Source organism: Marmota flaviventris, chromosome 9 (assembly GCF_047511675.1).
Source record: "Marmota flaviventris isolate mMarFla1 chromosome 9, mMarFla1.hap1, whole genome shotgun sequence".
NCBI lineage: Eukaryota > Metazoa > Chordata > Mammalia > Rodentia > Sciuridae > Marmota > Marmota flaviventris.
Genome location: NC_092506.1, coordinates 52,393,612 through 52,399,657, shown reverse-complemented (window position 1 = coordinate 52,399,657; position 6,046 = coordinate 52,393,612).

The following is a 6,046-nucleotide window of genomic DNA, read 5'->3' as shown; positions in this document are numbered from 1 at the left end:
CTCCCATCTTATCCCTACATGAATCCTGCCGCCACCCCATACTCAACCACACCTGAATACCCGCTCACCATCGCCGACCTGCATGTTCCAACCTTCCTGTCTTTACTCAGTCTGTTCCTTCTGCTCCTCCCTCTCTGTACTCACTGAGATCCACCCTCATCCTTCCAAATTGCACAAACACCACCTCCTCCGTGAAGACTTTCCACGGCCTCAGTTGGAAGTAACCACTCCTTTTCTGTTTCTCGGGACTTCCTGTCATCTATTGAGCCATTCTTGTCACTCTCTGCCTATACTTGGTGAATTTTTTCCATCTTTCTCTTGAATGTAAACTCCTTGAAATCGGATTGTGTGTTAGTATTCAACTGTAATTGCTAACAATGATGAAGATAGTCAATAAACACTTGCTGGATCTAAGCTAAACCAGAAGATGAAATCCCAGTTTCAGAGGTCTCAGTCCACCCATGGCTGACTCCATTGCTCTGAGCCAGAGGTGAGGCAGAACATCATGGCAGAGGAAAGTAGCTCAGGATACAGTAATCAGGAAGCAAAGTGAACCCTACTCACCAGGGACAAAATACAAGCCCCAAAGGCACTCCCCCAGGAACCTACCTCCTCCAGCCACACCCTACCTGCCTACAGTCACCACCCAGTTAATCCTTATCAGTAGATTAATCCACTGATTAGTTTGTAGTTCTCCTAATTTAATCATTTCACTTCCAGAGATTCTTGCATTGTCTCACACATAAGCTTTTGGGGGACACCTCACATCTAAACCATAACAATGACTGATATACTAGGTGGCTCAAATAGAATGCAGCTCACTGAGAAGGTTTGATGATTACTGCTAAATTCCACAAAAATCCTATCAATAAATGAGGGCTTTATTAAAACTTTTGACAAATAGTGATAATTTACTATTGTAGGTTGAATTGCATCACCTCCAAATTCATATATATAGAAGTCCTAATTCCCAGTACCTCAGAATATGACCTTATTTGGAAATACAGTTGTTGGAGATGTGATTAGTTAAGATGAAGTCATTAGGGTGGGCTCTAATCCAATATGACTATTATTAAGAAAAGGAAATTTGGACTCCAAGATGCACCCAGGGAGAGAAGGACGTGAAGAGACACAGAGAGAAGACCCCATTTACAGACCAAGCAGAAGGGCCTGGAGCAGATCCTTCCTTCACAGCCCTCAGCAGGAACCACCCCAGGAGACCTGGATTTCAAACTTCTAGCCTCCAGAACCCAGTGTGTAGCACTTTGCTAGAGCAGCCCTGACAAACCAATAATACACTTCAAAAATTCTCACTGTAGGAGTGGACTTGTGGCTCAGTGGTAGAGCATTTGCCTCACATGTGTGAGGCATTAGGTTCAATTCTCAGTACCACATATAAATAAATGAATAAAATAAAGGTCCATCAACAACTAAAAAAAATATTTTAAAAAAACTCTAACTGTACCTGGGCACAGTGGTGCACTCCAGTAATCCCAGCAATTCAGGAGACGGGGGCAGGAGGATCACAAATTTGAGACAAGCCTCACCCACTTAGTAAGACCCCTTCTAAAACAAACAGGCCAACAAACAAACATAAAAAGGGGCTAAGGCTGGGTGTGGTGGAGCACATCTGTAATCCCAGCCACTTGGGAGGCTGAGGCAGGAGGATAGTGAGTTCAAAGCCAGCATCAGCAACTAGAGGCTCTAAGCAACTCAGCGAGACCCTGTCTCAAAATAAAATACAAAAAAAAAAAAAAAAAAAGGTCTGGAGATGTGGCTCAGTGGTTAAGAGCTGCTGGGTTCAATCCTCAGAACCTTCAACCCCAAATTCCTCACTATAAATCCTATTGACTCATTTCAGTTATCATTTCAATAACTCAGCTAGGTGATTTATTTGTCCTCATTGTCCAAATAAGGACTGAAAGGTTAAGAAACTTGCCCAAGGTATTAAGTTGTCAAGCCAGTATTTGAAGTCTGCTGCTCAGGTCTGGAGTCCCTGTTCTTTACTTCTGTCCCTTGAGTAATGCTGTCCTGTGTCCTGGGCTCATGTGAGTTCTCCGTGTGGACGTTCTCAAAGCACTGTCAATACAAATGAGTTTCCTGCTCATGCCACTCAGGACAGACAGCATGTGACAACTCCCAGATGGCCACACAGGGGCTAGAGTGACTAGTAGGCCAAGACCAGCTGTCAGGAAGAGTCAAGGAGGTGAGGTCAGTATCCATGGGCCTGGAAGGCTGGGCCACAATTCTAGAGCGAGTGGCATTGGGCACCAAGAGAACCCAGGGTAGGCAGGAAACAGATGGACAGTTATGTAGAACAGGGCCTAGGGAGGAATTGGATTAAAGAGGGGGTTAAAAATGCAGGATCTGGGACCTACAAAGACCAGGAAAACTGTGATTCAAGGACAAAATGACCCTAGTACTGGCCAGAAGGTAGGATGGGGAGAGGAGCTCCTCTGGGAAGATGCTGTCCCAACATCAGAACTAACTGGTCTCAGGGGCTGATCCCCTAGGGTCTGACTCTGTAGGGAAAAGGCAGAGACAAGAAGAGGAATTAACAGCTGCTAAACAAAACACACCCCCTTCATTTCTCTTCCAGTTTCAGCCCTGACTTCCTGCCAGATAGCATACCAACAGGCTCAGCAGAAGTGCCCTCGCCACTTTCCCAAGGTTCCCAGCCACTATCAGCAGGCCACCATTGCTTCCCCAAGTCTGGAGTCTCAGATATGGTCTCACAGCCTCACCAGATGGGCCCACGATCAGCCTTCAGGAAGCTGGTGACAGGAGTAAGGAGACTTACTTCTCCTCTGGGTTCTGCTCACCCTTTTTTCCAACATGCCATTACTTTCTCAAGAGTGCCTGCCAACTTTTGGTGGGGCATGGAGAGGCATTTTAAATGTTTTTAGTTATATAGTTTAATCTACATTGTGAAAAAAAACAATCCTGGAAAAGGCAAAATTTCTGAAACTCATTTTAAGTTAAACCTATAGCAGGGAAAGCAAATATATTCCAAATATGTTCCATCCAGTATCCATATCTGACTGATAAGGGATCCGTGGAACACTGTGTTGAAAAGGATTCTGAGGGGGGCTGGGGATGTGGCTCAAGTGGTAACGTGCTCGCCTGGCATGCGTGGAGCGCTGGGTTCGATCCTCAGCACCACATAAAAATAAAAAAATAAAGATGTTATGTCCACCGAAAACTAACAAAAAAAAGGATTCTGAGGAAGGCTCTGGGCCAGCAAGAAAGAAATGTCCATTGATGAATCAGGGACATTTGCAAAACATCCTGAGCACAGGTGCCACACATACACCATGGCTGGCCTGTGGCCTCCTTAGTATTCTTGGCCACTCTCTATCCACATGCCCTGACCTCCAGGCTTGTCAGTGCCATGGAACTGGGAGCTGAGGTGGATACCTGAGCTTGGTCACCCTCGTTGGCATCAGGGACTAGCACATCACAAGCATCCATATTTAGGTGCTGATTCATCAGACTTCTGGAAGATCATCTCAATTCTTAGATCCTAGAAGTACACATCCCCAATTGGGGTTTCATTCCAGCTCCTAACACAGGGAAACATTATAAGCAGCAGCATGATTCTTCTAGTCCTCTGGGAAAACAACTAAAACAATGTCTCAAATGCCACAGAGGAAGTCCTACCCTTCAACCCAGTAATAGAATCCTTATGATGTTATACTAAGGAAATGCTCAAAAGATAAGAACTATGTTCATTCATGAATTTAGCAAACTATCTGAAGACATGAGGGCAGGGGAGAGCCGTCTCTCTGAAGAACGCCCCCCATATGCCATCTTATCAGCAACCCCTTACTTCCCCCATCCTCCCTCCTCTCCAGATGACTCCAAAGCTCCAAATGCCTCCCCCACTCCATCCCACAGTAATTCAGCTCCCCATGACCCCCTCCCAATGCTCTCCCTTCTCGCCCCTCTGATGCTCAGCTGAGCAAAGAGCCTTCCATTGACATGCTCAGCCCTCCCCACGGACAGCAGCAGAAGTGGTAATTCCCACCATGTCTCCTTCCTTTCACACGTGCTATGGAGAATTCAACACCTCCTAGGAAGAGCATGATTAGATCTGTACACACTAACATGGAAGAAAAACAAAAAGGTGTCCAAGATTTATTATCAAATAAAAGAATTTTTTTAAAAACCCAGTCACATGGCAGGGCAATATGTAAAGCATGAAACCTGCACGTCCAGAAGCTCTGGCAGACCATGCGCCACGGTGTTAGCCTCAGCTGCTACCTGTGGGGGGTGGGGAATGAGATTGGAGGTAGAAGAATGTGAAGGGAAATATTTGCTTTTTTATATATGTAACTGTGTCATTAGAATTTTTCAATGACATTGAAAAATGGATCACTAACTGACTCCACAGGCAGAGAAGATGGTGGTGTTGGGGATAAGGGTCCTGGTGGAGGCACTGCTGGATTAACTGGTTTAACACTCTTGGGTTAGATCCTTGAGCATTACTGCAACTAACAATCCTTTTCCTCCCTCAGCTGTGTGGTATAGCTTTCCAGATCATTTGCTTGCTTCCTAATGGACTTTCCTTCCTCAGGCAAGAATCACGCCAGACTCCGGGATCCACTAGAACCTCAGGCTCCTCCTGACAAGGAGAGTGAAGGGACTCTGAAGTACTGAGGTCCTTCCCAGGCTTGGCCAAACCACAATCAGTAACCCTGAATGAAAACAGGGAAGTCCCAGCCTCTGTTCTACCCTGTCCACCCTTGATTCCTTCTCCTTTTGTCCACCACACCTCAGCTCATTGGAAACAGACAGGATGAGTCAGCAGGCTGTGGTTTACCCACTTCAGTGAATCAGAGGAAGCAAGAGTCTTGAACATCCTCTCACATTAGGTGAGAGTTTCCCTCCTGGGAGAAGAAAAAGACCTGGCAAGTTAGTGCTGGCTGTTGGCCAGAAGCCTCAGCTCCTTGCCTTGTGGCTCTCTCCACAGGGATCCTTGAGTGTCCTCACAACATGGCAGCTGGCTTCCCCCAGAGTGGCAATCCAGGAGAGACCAAGCCATGTCTTTATGACCATTCTCCAAATCATGCGTCATTTCTATTCACTAGAAGCAAGTAAGTCTGTCCCAAACTCAAAGCAAGGGTAATTAGGCTCTACTTTTTGAAGAGAGAAGTATCAAAGTTTGTGAGGGTTTATTTCAAAAGCACCACAGTTATTGCCTATTGGGCCTTTTACTAAGTGCTAGAGACATAGAAATACAAAATCCCTGCTCTCAGGAAAATTCTCATCTTAACAAAGGAGGCTGATATGTTACCTTGGATTACAAAACAAAACAAAACTGGGGATCATAGAGGAGGAAGATTTCTAGGGGAGTCAGAAGGGAGAGGGAGGTGATTATCAGAAAGGAGGGGCATTTGATGTGGGTCTTGGGGTATGAGTAGGAGTATGTTAGGTGAGCTGAACTGAAGCTCAACACCCATTCCCACCCTTTCTGGTGTGCCTTTCTGTACCGAACATGATAAGATAAAGCATTTTCCAGATTCTTGGCAAGTGATATTCTGGATAGGATCTAGGTTCTGCCAGTAGTATGCACTATAGCAAGTCTTGGAGGACACATCAGGGGAGGACCAGGTTCTGTGCCTACTACTGTTTCAGCTGGCATGCTCTGCTGTGGAGACCTTGGCGTTTTCTTTAGTACAGGTGGATGTGGTCTCTCTGTTCAGACACTAGCTCATGGTGTCCAGTGAAAGAGTATATATTCTTTTGCTGTGATATCTTGAAGGTGTGGCATGGTTCCATGATGTCGGCTGTGCAAATTCACAGGTGGCTTCCTGAGAGTAGAAAATGCTCAGGCCTTCCAGCACCCCATCTAGAGTTGGGTGGAGAGACTCTGAGCACACAGAGAGCTTCCCTCCATCTCTTCCTCCAGGGTTGACTCCTTCTTGACACCTCAATGTCAGCTCTTTCACAGCCTTAAGTGAGTGAGGGACCACCCCTCTGCAAGCATTTCACAGCTGATCTTACTTTGGAAAATGCCAGAATTGTGGAACCTCTGCTAATTGAG